Raw genomic sequence first — 18,377 nt, 5'->3', positions numbered from 1 at the left:
AGGCTATTTTATTTATAATGTTTGTCTGCAAACAATAATTATTTGTGCGATAGTGGCTCGGAAATTAGCGGCTATTCAAGTACCGCAGCTTTGATTTTTTATAAATCTTGTGCGCCGATCAATGAGTAAATTTTCTAAACTCTTTTCTCTTTGCCATTTGTCTCGTTTACTTTTGAGAATAAATGCATAACAAATGCAAAGTTACGTACAACGCACACTTGAAGCTTGCGAACCTGTCCATAGTATGGACATTACGGCAATTTAAATATCAGGTATGACTATTATGTTTACTTTTATTATTATGTATTTTATTACTCTAATTATTGTGAAAATTGTTATATTTGTCATTATTTATCATTACAATGATGATTATAGTTTTTGTAATGTTAATCCTGATCGTAATATCGGCACACATCATTGTTATTATTAAAATATGCCAAATAAGTTAATATTAAGATAAAGGATATGCACGTGTGTTAAATTCTATTTGAACGAATTATGTCATTCGCGTTTAGTCGATTCGTTAAAAATTTATAATATTATTAAACATCGTTATATTAAAAATTCAGTTAACTTATACTCGTACGAAATTACTTATTACTTATTACTAATTACTTCTTTTATCCTTAGCTACTCTTTACGAAGAAAATCATTTCTTCCGTTTAACAGATGACAATCCAAAGATATATTATTCTACATTAAGGCTAAAGCTCTGATTAATAAGTATAGTTTGTTCATTTTAATCGCCAATAGATCAATTTCCTTTATAATACATAAGTACGCAGCTGTCTATCTGACATTAACATTTGAAAATGAAAAATTCGATTAAAGTGCCAAGTGTTAAGGTTAATTATTACGGAAGCAATTGAATGACGAGTAGTTGTCAATATAATGTTCAATAAACAAAATAAAATACGACTACGTTATATTATTAACATTTCATTCATCGGCAAAGGTTGAGAGTGCATCGGCGTATATTATATAATAGCGTATTATATAATTCGGCACCCATCTACTTTAATATCATATTGTTGGCGGTAGATGGTGAGGGTGGTGGTTTGTATTAGGTGGGGAGGGGGTGAGGAAGAGGAGGAGGAGGAGGAGAGGAGTGGAGACTCGAGTTATGCTCAGAATAAATTAAATACTTGGGAATAACGAGTCATGAGTTTAATCATAGATATCGCAAAAGCTTGCGATATTAATAATTCGGAGCACCAAAAAACGATAACCCAGCCGAGCCAAAACAGCAAACAATGGAAGCGAGCCACAATCGTTGAACGACATTGAATCGTATCTCGCTCGACGGGACGAGGCGGCGATCCGCTTGAAATGACAATTATTCATTGGACGTAAACGAGGTCGGAAAGGTTGTCAAGAGGAGACAATATAGAGAAGAAATCGCGAGCCCATGAGAAGTGCAGTTATCGATTGTTTACCTCCTCCCCATCGGTACTATACAAATGCTCGAACTCTCCTGTTACGGATCTCCTTATCCTTCCAATCCCCCGACGCCATAGCCCGACCTGACTCTCGCCCCCGTGCCAGCGCACCCGAATAGTTATCGTGAACGCGTTTGCTCAAACATTTTTCAGTCGTAAAGCCCTGCGAACTCTCGGCCGCGCGAAAGTTGGACAGCTCGACGAATAAAAAGTCCGGGAATGCGTGTCTCGCTACAAATATTGGAGGATATGGGAGGGGGGGGGAGGGGATAAGGAGCTCGGCTTTACAAATTTTCCTAATCAATTACACGTGTATCTTCTGTTGCTTCTCAAAAGCTGTCGTTTGCACACTAATTTAATTTCGCTCGCTTAAATCGCTCAATCGCTTAAATCCTTCCGGTTTATCTGAACGTAGGAAAGTTAAAGTTTTTTTTTTGTTTTTTGTTTTTTGTTTTTTTTTGTTTTTTGTTTTTTGTTTTTTGTTTTTGCCATCGATATCCGTATTCATAAATTACAATACAATTTCTAGTTATTAAAAGTCCCAAATTAAGCTAAAGTATGAAGCTAATGATCTGCTTGCAATTTAAGAGTTAATCGAGTTACGAGAGGAAAATTTTTACCTAATACTCGAAACTATCAAACTCCAGCCGTATTAAATTGAACGGCAATGGTGGGCTGGATTTTCCGATACCTAAATAGACGTGAAATGAGATGATTCTAAGGGAATAGAGATAATTAGGCTATTGGACGTATTTGTTTGCAACTTTGATTTATCCGTCTGAGCGAAGTGTCTGCGACATTTGGCGCGACTACTCGACGAGTTGGTCAATACGGTCCTTCCTTCATTATTTAAACGTTGCATTTTCTGAAAAAGCGAGCGAATATTTTGCCAGCGCTGCTCGTCTTCGTTTACCGCTCGTTTAATCGCGATTAATGCCAATGGGGAGGCGAACCGATTTCTAGATGGCCAAACTTTATATCGGTATGTCAGGAATGAAAAGGTTTCTCAAAAGGTCCGACATTAATTTATAAGCCAACGATCCCAATAAAGTCGGGAAAAAGTAGAAAGAAAAAATCATAACAACAAAGCAAACAAAGAAATTATTATTGTATAATAACACCAATAACAATAACAATAATAATGATAATAAAGTAAAGAAGAGAAAAAAAAAATTTTTTTTTAATCTTCTCAGTAAATGTGTTATCTGCGAGGTTATGCAAGCGAGATAATGACAACGAGAAGAAGATCTTTGCTATAAATTAATTCAATAATTTTGAAGAGCGATACTATCATATTCCTATTTCACAATGAAATATCAATCGAAATTTGTGTTTGTCCAATTGAACGCCGTTTCTATCCAATATACATTGTCATATATTATTTCCATATCCATATTTTTCAAACTGCTTATTTCATAAAGGAAATGACATATGATATCCGAATTTCAATCCATTGCAATTTCAACATCCACTCGGAAGTCTTTGTTACGCCCATGGAAAATATTAACATATCTATACATTGGCCAACACTGATCAGTATTGGAACCAACTATGCACTCTTATAGCCATGAACGTAAAAATTTTCAGGGACATAAAAGTCTCGGCTGCTGGTAAAATTAATCGAACCCAACAAGCAACAGGAAGATGTGACAGAGTGCGCGATCGCACCATAAAATGGCAATGAATAATGCTTTACGATAATCCAAATCAACAGCAACAATTTGGCCAACAATCGCTCGTCTAATCGACTTCCTAAATAAGAGAGTACTCGAATCCTCGAGTTCATCCACTAATCGGCGACCATCAGCATAACATTACGAGCCCACAACCAATATTCCACTCCTCGATAGATCTCGTCTAACCATCGCAAGATCCAATGGCGTAATAATGCAACCGAGACAATCCAATCCACGACAATCCACGAGTGACAATCCGTCAAGAGGGCCTCCTCTCCCATCGCCTGGATGGAGCCGACGGTGGTAGCGACTGGGCTGTCGCTCGTCTGCGGTTCGAGCGCGACTCGATCGCTCTATAAATAGTTGTCGCGACGCCCTGTGACGGTCGTATCGACCGTATCGCGCCTCGACGGTCCGGAAGATTCGCTCGGTCTCGTAGGAGCGCGGGTGGATGCCGTTGCCCCGAGGTGCCACCTTGCCAAACAGTCTACAATTCGGCGCGTTCGGCTCGACGAAGGTGGCGACCTTCGGGCACTCGAGCCAATTTCTCGTCAGCATCGGAGAACGACTTACGAATTACGAATGCACGACCCGGTAGTCTTTACCACGAGCTCCCGTTACGGCGACGCGAGTCAATCGAAAATTCTTCTGCATCGCCGCGGAATCGCTTTACGGCTGCTCGCTTTGAAAAACATATATTTAAGGTAGAGCGCGCGCGCGCGCCTTCATAATTATCGATCCCGAGGTATTCGATAAATAATAAGTGCTCGCTTCATTTATTCGGAACTACGCTGCTGAACTATGCTCGACCGTCGCGCCTAGCGCCGAACACGTCAAAGGAGAAGAAGGAGGAGACAGCTTTATCGAAATTCTGGCAACACGCATTTATTTATAAGCGTTCCTTCTTTCTCCGAGGCTCATAGCTCCCTCCGATCGAACTAGTATTCGCAAATTTTTATCCTCCATTGTTGTTCGACAAGATCACGGCGACTGTGCGTCTCGCCTCCGTCGACATTGTGTCGCCTAATGCTGCAATATGCGACTCGCGATACTCGCGCAATTTTACCTGCGTTAGAAAATCTCGAAAAATGTCAGCTGGCGGTAAGCGATTCTCCCCCCCCCCCCGCCCCCTACCCTCACCCCTCCTCTGTTTTCTTATCTTTTGGCTAATAACGCGACACACGTTAAGGACTTCATTTCAAGGATCCTTCATTTCTAACGACGTTTACGATGGATTTTAATCTATGACGTTAATTCTAATCCCGTAGAGTGTGCGCTTGAAATAGGCAATTCAGCTAGCGTCCACCCACACCGACAATTAAGCATCTTTATTCGAGCCAGAAAGATGCCAAAACAAACACTGTAAGGACACGCTTTTTATCATTAATGAACCAAAAGTCATTGAGCACACGAAACGTCATCGGGGACGGTCGTTTTATCGCGCTGCCAATTGTATGGAATTCCAATGGTAGGCTGTGGATGCTTGGTGGATTATTATTCAGGAATTTGCCGCCTCGGCTTAATGAAACTCGGCGAGTGTCAGATTTTCCAGGCCATGTGACACGTCGTGAGCCGACACGACGTGGGATTGAATTTTCTTACGACAAAGTGAAAGAACGAGAGGGGACCAGAGATAGACAGAGATAGATAGAGATGTATAGATAATTGATAGAGATAGAAAGAAAGATAGATGGACATATAGATAGATAGATAAATAGAGACAGACAGACAGACAGACAGACAGACAGACAGACAGACAGACCGACCGACAGACAGACAGACAGATAGATAGATAAACGGATAGAGGTGGAGGTGGAGGAGGGAATCTATTGCTCTGGGCTACCGACTCTCTTGGCACTTTGCTCGTACGACCTCGCAAATATCAAGCGCTGACCCATGTGACGTAGCTACCGCCCACATACATCGATGATTAAGGGAACGCGTCAAGCCCATGTCAAATCAGCCTCTGAGAGCATCTCAACCATGTTCCAGGAGGTAGGAAAGTAACCGAGGCCTGCCTGCAGTCGCAGACCTTCTACCGTTCATCGACGGCAGCGGGTTCCGAGGAGCCCCGAGGGCTCCACCCGCACGTGGCTATTCGCGGGCCGACGAAGGCCCCGATGCCCGGGCCGGCGGGTCGCGCGCCGAGGCATCGTCGGCTCGAGCCTCCAAAGCCCTGACGCCCTTTCGGCCGGCTCCTCGACCTCCTCGTGCGCCTCCTTCTCGGCGTCGTGGCGGCCATCGGGCGACCCGCCCGGGAGCGCCAGGCCCGCCAGCTGGCGAAACTACGCTGCGGGCGCAACCGATGCGCGCGCATCGTGCGCCGCGGCTAAGCACCAGGAGGACTGGCGCCGATCCGACGCGCGCAGTCCCCCAACCGACCCACCTCCGTCGCCCCCAACCCCGGGCGTCCTTGCGCGCGCGCTGGCCGCCTCCAGTCGCGGACGTCGCCTCGCCGACGACGTACGCCGGAGCTCCCGCGGCCCGGTCAAGCACTGCGCTCCCGGTTACCCGGACGCGCTCACTCGACGAGAGGTGCTCTTAGTCGCTCTCCTTTCCCACTTGGCTCCCCTTAGACGCTCCGCCTGCCTCTTTGTCCTCTGGCTGCTGTTGCCGCTGCTCTATGCTGCTGCTGTAGCTGCAACCGCCGCGGCCACTGCTCCTCGGCCCCTCAAGGCCATTACGCTCTCAGCTAGCTAAACGCTCACGAGTGCTCTTAGAGTGCTCCTCGACACGCGTAGCTTAGTCACGTAGACGACGACGACGACGACGACAATAACGACAACGACGACCGCGGGACAAGCTACGGTAAGCTGACGGTCGAACGCACCTCCGAGCCGCTCGCGCGTGCCTTCCTCGCACATCTCGTGACTCCCCTGACATGACTTATGGAGGTTAGCAACGGCAGCGACGCTGTCAGCGACAACCTGGGCCTCTCGATCGCCTGCCCCCGTGGCCCGTAGCCCAAATTTGCTACGGCTATCGCTGCCCGGAATATCGAATTGGGCGCACCGGTGCGCGCTCGCTGCATCCGTGGTCTCCCCTTCCCTTTCCCATCCGTTCGCGCAAAATCTCGCTACTGACGGGCTTACCTGGCACTTCGCCTCGGCCAGGCTATTCGAAGCACAGTGCGCCAAACTGCATGACAACGCTTCCTGGGAACTCGTGCTCGTCGTCGGTTGTGCACGTCGCGCGTTTCTCGCTTGCGATCGGATAATTGATGAGAGCCGAGTTGCGGAAGACAGGTAATTGGAGAGGGAAGCTTTGCCAAATTTAAATGCGAATTTGCTTCGTTCGTTCTCTCGCTGCTGGCTCGATCGATCTTTACAAAATCTGCATTCGGCATTATCAACATTATCAAATTCTTTGCACGAGCAGCGACACACGATCGCTACGTTTTCTCCCATCACTTCTTTTCTTCATTTTTATTTTATTTTTCTTATTGTTGTTTATTATTTATTTATTATAATTTTTTTGCACATTTGCGATCTGTGGAAAAAGAGTTTGATAGGTAGACAAATCGACAGACAGACAGATAGATAGATAGATAGATAGATAGATATATAGATAGGTAATGAGAGTGAGGGTTAGAGTGAGTGAGTGAGTGAGTGAGTGAGAGAGAGAGAGAGAGAGAGAGAGAGAGAGAGAGAGAGATAAAAATATTATAAATTTTTCTTCATCACAGAAGCATTAAATGGTTTTCTGCATACATGTATGGTCAGCTTAGAGTACACCTTATTCAATTATTTACTTTTTCTCCAAAATATTATTGCGTCTGCATCAAATATTTACTAAGCACCTTCTTATCAATAACAAGCTTATTCACCTACAAAGTAGTTAAAATGCACTTGTGCGCTAGTCGTCAAAAGTGCAATTTTAGTTATTTGAAAAACTTTAGAGATGCATTTTTTACATTCTTATCACTTAGTCATTAGATATTATATAGAAACACTTAATTAATCTTTTCCTTCATTCTCTTCATAGTCGTTGAGTATGAGCATAATTTTTCAAGACTCTTTCAATTTATGCACTATTTGTTCTCGCAAAGCACGTGAGCGTCCTTTAATTATAAATACTTTACTCCGTCAAAACGGCTATCCAGGCATATATTACCCCCGTCGTATAACACGCAACTTCATACATTTCATCGTAATTTATTTATTTATTTATTTATTTATTTTTTTTTTTTTTTTTTGGAATTCTAGCCGATCGAGTGCTCTCAATCAGGACAATTAAATACTATTAAATTCACTTTAAATCTCTAAATAGCCTTGAGAAGTCGAAAATTTTCCGGTAACGAACGAAACTCAAATACGTTATGACGGAGTGAACTCGATAGAGTTAGAAAAAAAAGTCCAATGGTGCGCTTGGATAGCATAGGCAGCTTTAGCGGCTTTATAAAATCACAGCACAATTACAAAGAGCTTTGATACATCAAAGAGACTGGAATATATAGATCTGTTCGTTTGTCTAGGACTGATCGAGACGTGGAAAGGGATGAGGAAACGCATAGCAGACGCTAGCCAAGTGAAAAATCCCAGCGTACGTTCCGACAGAAGTGCGTCAGCGCGCCAACCAAAGGGCTAAAGGACGAGGTAGGGAAGGAGGTGGAGGTGGTGGCGGAGCCGGAGGTAGTGGAGGAGAAGGAGTAGGCAACAAAATAGAAGCAGAAACAAGAAAAGAAGTAGAGATCGGGGGTGGAGAAAGAGGAGGAGGTGGAGGAGGAAGTGGAGGAGGAAGTGGAGGAGGTTGACGGGCCTCGTCCTCTACGGCAGCGGGAGGAGAAGAAGGAAGTGGATGGGAATTTCTATAACGTATCTAGTCACACTGCTGCTATCGCGAATATCATCGAGCAATCAGGTAAGAAGAAATGCGAGATTCTCTATCTTTGAATCGAAGGGGTTAGGTACGCGTCGACTTGGCGATTGACAGGGACCGTTCCGTCGCTCTTAATTCGCGCCTTCGGATATTGCGACGACTAATTAATATCATACGAGCAACAGTTTGTAACTTCTCAAGCTTAAGCTAATTAGTGCATCGAACATCATTCTAAATGCCTTGGTATAAAAGTTTAATATTTTTGCAACCTGGCTCTATTAAAAAGATTAGAGCCACGTTTAATGCATACGTGCCTTTACGATGCTTTTGGCGATAAGAGCTATATTATTCTCTCAATTCTCTCTCTCTCTCTCTCTCAGTCTCTCTCTCTCTCTCTCTCTCTCTCTCTTTCCTTCATCGACTATTGAAATATGTATGCGCGCGCGCGCGTGCGTATGTAAATATACATACAATGTTACTTAAACAAGAACGCTCTTAAAGAATTTAATTATAATTAGGAGGCAATTATGCTGAGCAACTAAGTATACCAGCTTCGGCCCAAAATAACTGAAAATGTCAAAGTATCGAAACAAGACATTTCATCTTCGTTTACGCACGACTAATAAATAAATAAATTTAATCGCGCAACTTTACAAGGAGCTAGTAGCGGCACTTGATTTTTGAGTTAAACGTCAACATATTTCCAAGCTGAAAGCATCAGGTAATAAGCTGCAAAAGCACTAGCTAGGAATTATTAAATTTACAATGCTCGTTCATTCTCCACGAACACAAATGCCTTTAGCCAAATGATCTCGGCTAGAAACGTCTGTGAAACCTCCCCGAGACAATATCTCAACGCTGATTCATGGTTATGCTCGAGGCGATTATGCATTCACGCGTTAATTTCAAATTCATCGACGAAATTTGCTAAACAAGCAACTATTCAAGCGCGTTTGAATTGGATTATTCTTTTACGATATTGTCAATTGAGAAATTGTGAAAAATAAATGGAAGCCCAGTGAACGTTCCGTCGCATGTCAATATGTTGCATTGTCAGATCGTAAAAATAAAATCAAGCATATACGCAAAAGCGATCCCATAAATCACATATTTATTTATGCCAATTTTAAGAAGGCCATATTTATAAGAGCGTGCACATCGTCAAAATGAAGTCAAATGTAACGGCAGATCAGTGACCAGTGACGTTAATCTGTGCATAAATCGAAAATCTTGCTTAGATGTGTTTGTTGATGTACAGTCGGTACAACAGGTCGCCTCTTTGTTGTCGGCATTACATATTCTCTAAGGACACTTTTCATTACACTTAAATGCTATGTGGTCTACTTTAAAGATAATGATGTAAATTTCGATAAAGACTTAGACCAATTGCTTGGAATCACAAGATACGTCCATAACTATGATTCAAATTTTTCACGAATAATTCATAATTTCTTAGGTTTTATTCGTTCCACCCGAGTTACAGGAATAATGCACAGCACTTACCCAATCATATTTTAATTTAGTAATTGTCGGCAATTTCGGAATTAAAAAATCATGGAAATCTTTTTGCTTAAGTTTCTATATATTCAGAATATATGCAAATGATAATGATAAAAAAAAAAAATTATAAAGACCGAATCATTATAATTGTAATCATTGTTATTATAAAAATATAGAAAAGATCTTAAAAAAGTTTGAGACAAATGTTTGTTATTAAGATATATTGTACATGGAAATAATATTAGGCTTTAAAAGAATTTATCCAAATGTTGAAAAGTAATGTGAATAGTGATGGAATTCTTGATAATAATTTATTACAGATCGTTAATTAAAAAAAAAAAAAAATGTGCACAAACATTACCCTATTATTATTACTATTATCAGCTATATTCATAATAATAATAATAATAATAATAATAATAATAAAAATAATATGCTTAATTCAGAATTTAATTTGCGTGTGTTTACAATAAAGAATTAATAAAAAAAAAAAGAAAGAAAAAAAAAAGAAAGAAAAAAAAATTCTGAATAAAAAGTACTACATTTTCAAAACCTGTAGAAATAATATTACAGACAAGTGAAAATAATAAAATTAATTTTTTTCAACAAAAGATGTAAAGTTTTTGCAAGTTATTTTGAGCGGCGGCTTTCAATTTAAAACTCAACACGAAGAATAACGAACAAAATATGGAGAAAAAACTCCTAAAGACACTTTAACTAAATTCGAAAAGTCGATCAAAGTCACTTCAGTTTATGATACATAAACAAAGTTTAAATGTAATAAAGCATATGATAGTTATGAAAGATATTTCAACATATTTATTTTTGAAGACGATGGTATCTTATTTTTTCCTATTTCAAGTATTTGAATATTTAATTTGAATTATTTTAATAAAATTAAATAAATAAATTTAATAAATGAAAATATTAATTTTGGCAAAAGTACTTTATCATGCGAATTTAAGTCAATTTTTTTTTAAATAAAAACAAAAATCATCTAAATATAAAAGAAAAATATTTAAAATAATTAACTACGATACAAATTATGTTGAAAAATCGCTTTAAGGCATTTGATCTAGTTTCTTTGACCTTTGTTTAATTATCGAAAATTTTATTATTGCTTGTGCTTGGTTATTTTAAAATATATTAATTGGCCTAAAAAACTTGCTTATTTTTGTCGAATGAATATCATTTCAATATATATATATATATATATATATATATATAACAAAGTAGTAAAAATAGTAGTAAAAATGTATAAAATATATTTTTTTTTTTCTATATTTTCATCATTTAAATCATACTTTATTTATTTGGAAAAAATTACATAACCATTTCTCGTATTACTCTATAACGAGGAGAATAAAGTTTCGTTCTAAAATACACACGCACACGCGCGCGCGCGCGCACGCACACACACAAACACAAACACACACACACACATATACATACATACATATCGTTTACTTAATGTTATTCTTCAATTCTTTATAATAAGTATTTACGAAGTTATAATAATGTCATCAGAAGACAACTTTCGTTATATAATTTAAAATACTTGCCAAATGAACGTTTTAGAATTTATATCCTAATAAATAGGTTAGACTTAGACTAGTTATTTTGGTAGTTATTTCGAGCGTGGGCCCCATTCATACTCGTGTAATTGTAATTGCTGTAGTTGTGGCCTATATTATTATTTCACATAACTTTCGTCTTAAGTTTAACATATCGAGACAAGATGAATGAATATCGAATCGGCTCAGCTTTTAGGGAACACATAATATCACTTGAAAGGCAATAAAATTTCTTTCTTTCTTTCTCTCATCTTTTTCTTCGTCATCAAATGATTAGCAAATTGTACTGTTCGCATTGCGCAATTAAACGCGAGAGTTGTAATTTTGAATTTATCACAATAACATTGAATTATACAAATAGTCGAATGGTTTCTTGTGGCAATAAGAAAATGGATGAAAGTTTTGAAGTATTCGATTCAATTTTTGAATAATCATTCGCATATGTATTATTAGAAGAATTTGAGAGAGAGAAAAAAATTTTATTTCATTGCCGAGCAGCGTAGTCAATTCTTAAAAATATTCACAGTTCACAATCCATTATAGTAAATGACAATTTGTTGGATTTACGATAAACGATTACCGAACGCAAGTTCAATATGAAAAGCTTAGCCTTTGATTTTGTGCTTTAGTCGTATGTCGTTCGTGATCTATTCTAAAATTCTGCTCGAAAAGATCGTTCAAAATTGTTAATTCAATTGGCACGAGTGCATATAATAAACCAAATATCTTGCGATAGCATTAATGCACCGATAAGAGCATTTATTGAGAGATTTATCACTTAAAAGCATATTTTGCAGACATAGACATTTGAAATATGAATTAAGATAATTGCACTATTCATTGAACTTACTACGTAGGTCGGGTGATTTTGATTTTACTTTATAATTATTTATTAAAATTATTAGAATGTATCGTAATCTACGGCATTTCAACAGTTTTTATTTTATTGCCGACATAATAATCGAGAAGGAAAGCAGGCGAGTCAATCCAATAAGTAATTATAAAATTGTATGAGAAATGTAGTAATGGAAATTCGATCATAAGTTTTATTCTGCAATAATGTTGCGTACAACATTATAATTCCGAGAAGTAATAACAACTGAACCCTACAAGGCTATGCCCCTATTGACGTCACGACAAACAGCGGCATAGTATATAACAGCCAGCGATGCGCTATCGGCACATTCACTTCGTACGAGGTTCTGTAGGGGGTGTCGAATGAATGTGGTGAGCAAATAGTCATTAGAGCATCATATTCTCTTTTAGGACTACTCAAGGAGTCCTCATCACTATCAGAATTATTAAAGATATTTGATTAATTAATTGCCTTATTTGTGGTTTCTTCGATGCTCTGCTAGCAACCAGATCTGAGGATCTGTCCTTCTTTCTTATTTTTACTCTTCGGTATGGCCCCTTGGTTTGATGTGGTAATTGGTTTTTCATTAGGTCGTAAACTCCAAGCACTGTCTATCTTGGAGTCATTTATATCACAATTTTCAGCCATTGTATCTTCTTCAGTGTGGCCACATTGTAGGCAAATGTCGTGAACATCCCCTTGTTGTAAACGCTCAATGCTTGCTATTAAGTCAGGATCTAGTTCAGCTGTTGGGTCTTGAATCTCAATTACACATAAAAGTCTGTATATCCAATAATTAAAGAGGTGAGAAATGTTAGGTTGGTTAACTTTATTCAAAATCGTCCAGTATTACATTTAAATTTCTAATAACCAACCTATCCCAGCATTTGTAGTGTACGGATTGGTGGGAGAACGTCCGTGTGACGTCATTGCTTCTGTTCGTGTGCTCGATGTGGGTCCATGGTGTACTACTCGTAGTAGTAGTAGTAGTAGTAGTCGTAATAAGGAGCGTCGGCGTTACTTACATGCGTTGGCGGGAACCGCGAGTGTAGAGTAGTGGCGGTCCTGTCGTGATGGGTGCTTGATTAAACTAGTAAGAGTAGTTAGTAGTAGTAGTATAGTCAGTATAGTTGTGGCATCGCTATTAGAGTTCCTTAGGTTGCTTGATGCTTGCCATGGCCTCCAAATGGTGATGGCAGGGTTGGGGAGGATTGCGTGCCCGATGTCGAGAGTGCATGATGATTGGTACTAGCAAGGAGCAATCGCGACACGTGCAGCTCCTTAAATATTCTCGGACAAACTCGTTGCACCGATAGCGCATCGGTGGCTGTTGTTACTATGCCGTTATTTTTCGTGACGTCAATAGGGGCATAGCTTTGTCGGGTTCATTTGTTATTACTTCACGGAATTATAGTCGTATATTCAAGTTTTTCGGCTAGAAGTATTCTTTGAGTCCGTTGACCAATGTTTACAAAACAATGTTTCGCGCGCTCGTATCTCTCCCAATTTGTATTCCGCTTAAAAATACTGTTGCAATCTCTAACAAATGAACAATTTATAAATAAGCATTAAATTTGAAACGATAGATTGGAGCGTTAAAAATAAATACAAACGCACAGTCAATAAATTAACTGCTTGGATAAAACGTTATCGTCGACTCGCAACTTTTACGTGTTGTGCATCATTTGAGACTTGGAAAGAGCCGTTTTCATTTGCGCTATGCGCGTATTCGTGCATTGTTGGTGGAAACTCGGTATATCGTGAACAAAGGTGTGTTCGGACTTCTGTCCTTTAGCTCAATTTGATTCATGTTTGGCACAATACGTATCGACCGGTATACGCATGCATTCGAATACACTTGTGTTTGTGACGTTAGGTAACGCATATTTATCAATTTCATTTTCGTTTTTTTGTTTGTAATATCGGTCAACGTTAAATTACAACGTAAGGTGGTTTCCCTCGTTTGTTTGACAAACGATTTAAAAGAGCAAAAAAAAAAAAAAAAAAAAAAAAAAAAAAAAAAAATGAAAATAGAAAACTAAACAAAACAGAGAAACCAAAGATATACGCACTTACTTAAACAAAATAAACAGATTTTATATTTTCCTTATGAATGTCGATCGATTATTTTATCGACACTGCCTGTGTAGAAAATTAAAATTAAATTAGTTCATTAAGAGTTAATTGCGCACGGACACTTTATGAAATATATAAATATAATGTACGTAAAGGATTAAAAAGTATATTTATCGGAGGACCTTCTTTATTAGCTACATTTCCCCTACGATATAGCTAATATTATTAATATAATAATTATATAATCTAGTCATTCAAAAGACTATGAAATAACTTGTAATGGAAGTGCCATTAAAAATTACTTCGCGTCTACGATGAACATGAATTTGAGTATTGTACACGCATTCCAAATCTACACCTTCCTATCTCACCAAAGCTAAACGCAACATTTAGAAAATCTCCCCCCCCCCCCCCCCGCAGCCGCAACCCTACCCCGAACACACACACACGCACGCGCGCGCCCGTGTATTTGTTATAAAAATCATAAGACTTTATCACATAATTTTATGACATCATTGATAAAAATTATTATTTTTTAAAGACGCTCATTATATAAAATATCATTATAAAATTAGGCTCTCAGCGTTTATACATTTTTTGTCATATCAAACTATTTATCATCTCTGTAATAGAGTACGGCTAAACATACTAATTCATTGTATTATGTCAATACGCGCGTATGTCAATCGTAATTTTAAAATCGAGAATAGTTTGTAAACTCGTGGCATGTATGACCCACCCACGGACATGAGAAAAGGAACAAAAATTAATTCCAACCGATCCGCTATGTTGCGTATATTTTTAATTGCATCGCACGCGGTAACGTAGCACGAATTTTATAAATAAATTCACCATCGCTATTTTCCTGATATAATCTAACGAGCGAACGCATCGTTGTAGTAAGAAGTCGATTCCGTCAATGCAATATAATAATTGGCCATTAGATTAGTCGGTGCATTATTCAGAATTTATTGGTAATCGATGCGGGCGATTCCCCGTCTCGTTCAAGCGCACGGAATCCAAATTGAAATTTCGGCATTAAAGTCATAAGACGTAATATTCCGGAGGCCCGGGCTTGCGCTTCCAGTTAATCGGAAGGGAACATCGACTCGAGTGCCCGAGCCCCGTTTAATCCAGCCGAGTGCTGGGCCAGAATCGCTGGATTAGTCGCCCTCGACTCAGCCGACGATCGAGCGTCTCGTGCTCCCCGTTGACGATCTCCCGCCGCTTCTCATTTCTCCGGGCTTCCCCGCCGACGTCTCTCCGGCGGTCTATCCGGGCGTCCCTTCGGGCGCCCCTTCGCATCGGCTCGTCGTCCACCTATCGATCGACCGGGCTCGGCTCTCCCCCGAGAGTCCGCTCGCGTCATCTCCCGGGCCAAGCGGGGGACGCCGAGCGGGCGCCGACTGTGGGAGGCCGCGGGCGAAAGGTTTTATCGCGCGGCGCAGGCGTTGCTCAAATATTTGTCTCGATATCCGACTGACGCCCGAGTCGCGCGCGTGCGGCGCCGCCTCCGGGAAAAGTCGAGGAAAACGCGGCCAGTGCTTCGCCGCTCGCGCGCCACGACGCACGTACTCGTCGAGGACGACGAGCTTCCTTTCTCTCCGGTCCCGACACCAGTACTACTACTACTACTACTACTACTACTACTACTACTACTACTACTACTACTACTACTACTACTACTACTACTACTACTACTACTACTACTACTACTACTACTACTACTACTACTACTACTACTACTACTACTACTACTACTACTACTACTACTACTACTACTACTACTACTACTACTACTACTACTACTACTACTACTACTACTACTACTACTACTACTACTACTACTACTACTACTACTACTACTACTACTACTACTACTACTACTACTACTACTACTACTACTACTACTACTACTACTACTACTACTACTACTACTACTACTACTACTACTACTACTACTACTACTACTACTACTACTACTACTACTACTACTACTACTACTACTACTACTACTACTACTACTACTACTACTACTACTACTACTACTACTACTACTACTACTACTACTACTACTACTACTACTACTACTACTACTACTACTACTACTACTACTACTACTACTACTACTACTACTACTACTACTACTACTACTACTACTACTACTACTACTACTACTACTACTACTACTACTACTACTACTACTACTACTACTACTACTACTACTACTACTACTACTACTACTACTACTACTACTACTACTACTACTACTACTACTACTACTACTACTACTACTACTACTACTACTACTACTACTACTACTACTACTACTACTACTACTACTACTACTACTACTACTACTACTACTACTACTACTACTACTACAATCAATAATACTGCAATCAATTCGATTGGTTATTATAAAATGGGGCATAATTATGCCGGTGACATTATTAATTTTCACGAGCAGATCCAATAAAAATATGCGAGAGGCTTCGTTTCAAGCACTTTTTTTTTTCTTTACGTTGCTTCGATTATTTTGAATGCTCAACTTTGAAATGAAGATAAGCGGCCTTCGCTTTAAATGCCACGTTCGCAAGCATAGCAAACATTCTCTGCCGACCATTCGATTTTCTCCTTCAAATTTATGTGAAATTTATACGAAGAACGTCGTCGCATTAACTTTGGCAAATCTTTCAAGTAAATTGGTGCACGTTATTACGATTGTAATAAATACTTCATCATCAGGCTAAGCTAGATGCAATATTTCAGCATGCGAATTAAAATGTTAATTGCTTGAAGCAGTCGCAATATTACAATCGAACAATCAATTAATTATATAAAGTAACGAATCGTTAATATTAAAAGCGAGACTTTCATCTGGACTCGCATTGTATTGATCGCTCCATCTTACTTTCTCATTGTCATAATCAAACTGCTGCTGAATTTGGAAACTGAATTTTTGAAACGAACTTCTTACGTGTATAAAAAATTTAACGAGCTCTCTCGTTAATTTTACCTTACCTTATGTCGCATTAAGATCAAACGTCATTAAAAACCATTAAATATGAATTACCTGGCAATAAGTATAAAATAATCTTAACCTCAACAGCGATAATTAAATATTATGTATAACGAAAAATAAGCTTATAATAATAAACGAAGAAGACAAACCAATTTCCATAAGAGAATTACATTTGTCTACGGATCTATGGATTACGGCAAGAACACAGTGTAATTTTTTTTTTTTTTTTTTTTTTTTTTTTTTTTTTTTTTTTTTTTTTTTTTTTTTACTGAAAATCTTAATCTTCTAAAGTAATAAAATAAAGAAAGAAAAAAAGAATATCGATTACACATTAATTTGATTTGCATGTACATTTGGCATTAGAATAGATTATATTATTATATATTCATATCATTATTTACAACATTCGGTAGAATCTAATGCCACTGCTGAATAATATGATGGTTTTATAAAAATTTCATCGATGCCTCGTAAGCGGTAATAAAAGTTCTTTGATATACATATAATTTAATGGTGGCCGATTACTGAAAAATTATAATGACTTTTGCTCTCGTAACGCATTTCATTAGTTAACATGAAACGACTGAGTTTACGAAAAAATCGTAGAAAGACAAAAAAAAAAACAAAACAAAAAAACAAAACAAAAAAGAAGAAAAAACAAAGGCAACGACTCTGCCACTATATAGATTAAAGACTAATAAAAATAAAATTCAAGCTTCGGTAAATTTACAACCTACATCGATACGAAATAGTATCCCAGTCGACGGATTAATGTCGACGTATTATGAATATAATTTGTAGATCATCTACATATCTGCTCGCATAAATTATGCTCGATCGTGTACTCAACTATTTTAACGAAACGTAAATTAATACCAAAGATCAATAAATAAATTATACTTAATAAATGATAACGGAATTTTTATAAGTTGTAAAATTATTTATTGAATTGCCACTTGTAATAAATGAGGTATTGAAAGTAGCGAAAACTTTTGAAATATTGAAAATGTAAGAAGATTACAGAAGGTACCTTAAAAAAAAAAAAAAAAACAAAAAAGTAATGTTCGGTCAAACTCAACACGTATACCCGAGCACACAGAGATATATTGCTTTTACAAACTTTATCACGCTGTTTCAACTTTATCGGTACTTATCATCATAAATTTATTTCCATAGCTTCATCAAGTCTGTATTTGGGGTCAAAATACTCCATTCTTTATACACAATTTTTTTTTTTTTTTTTTTGTTACATGAATTATTAACTTCTTCATTCTCTTAAAGTGTTAAGTATTTCGAGATACTAAGATCTAATCGATCTGATCGAACGAAGATCGAGATTCTAAGATACTAATCGGGTATAATTTGATAAGCTTCAACTTGAAAATCATCGGAACGGTGGTCTTTGCAAATTAA

The sequence above is a fragment of the Ceratosolen solmsi genome, unplaced genomic scaffold, assembly GCF_000503995.2.
Source record: "Ceratosolen solmsi marchali unplaced genomic scaffold, CerSol_1.0 scaffold1, whole genome shotgun sequence".
NCBI lineage: Eukaryota > Metazoa > Arthropoda > Insecta > Hymenoptera > Agaonidae > Ceratosolen > Ceratosolen solmsi.
This window is presented reverse-complemented; position numbering follows the sequence as displayed.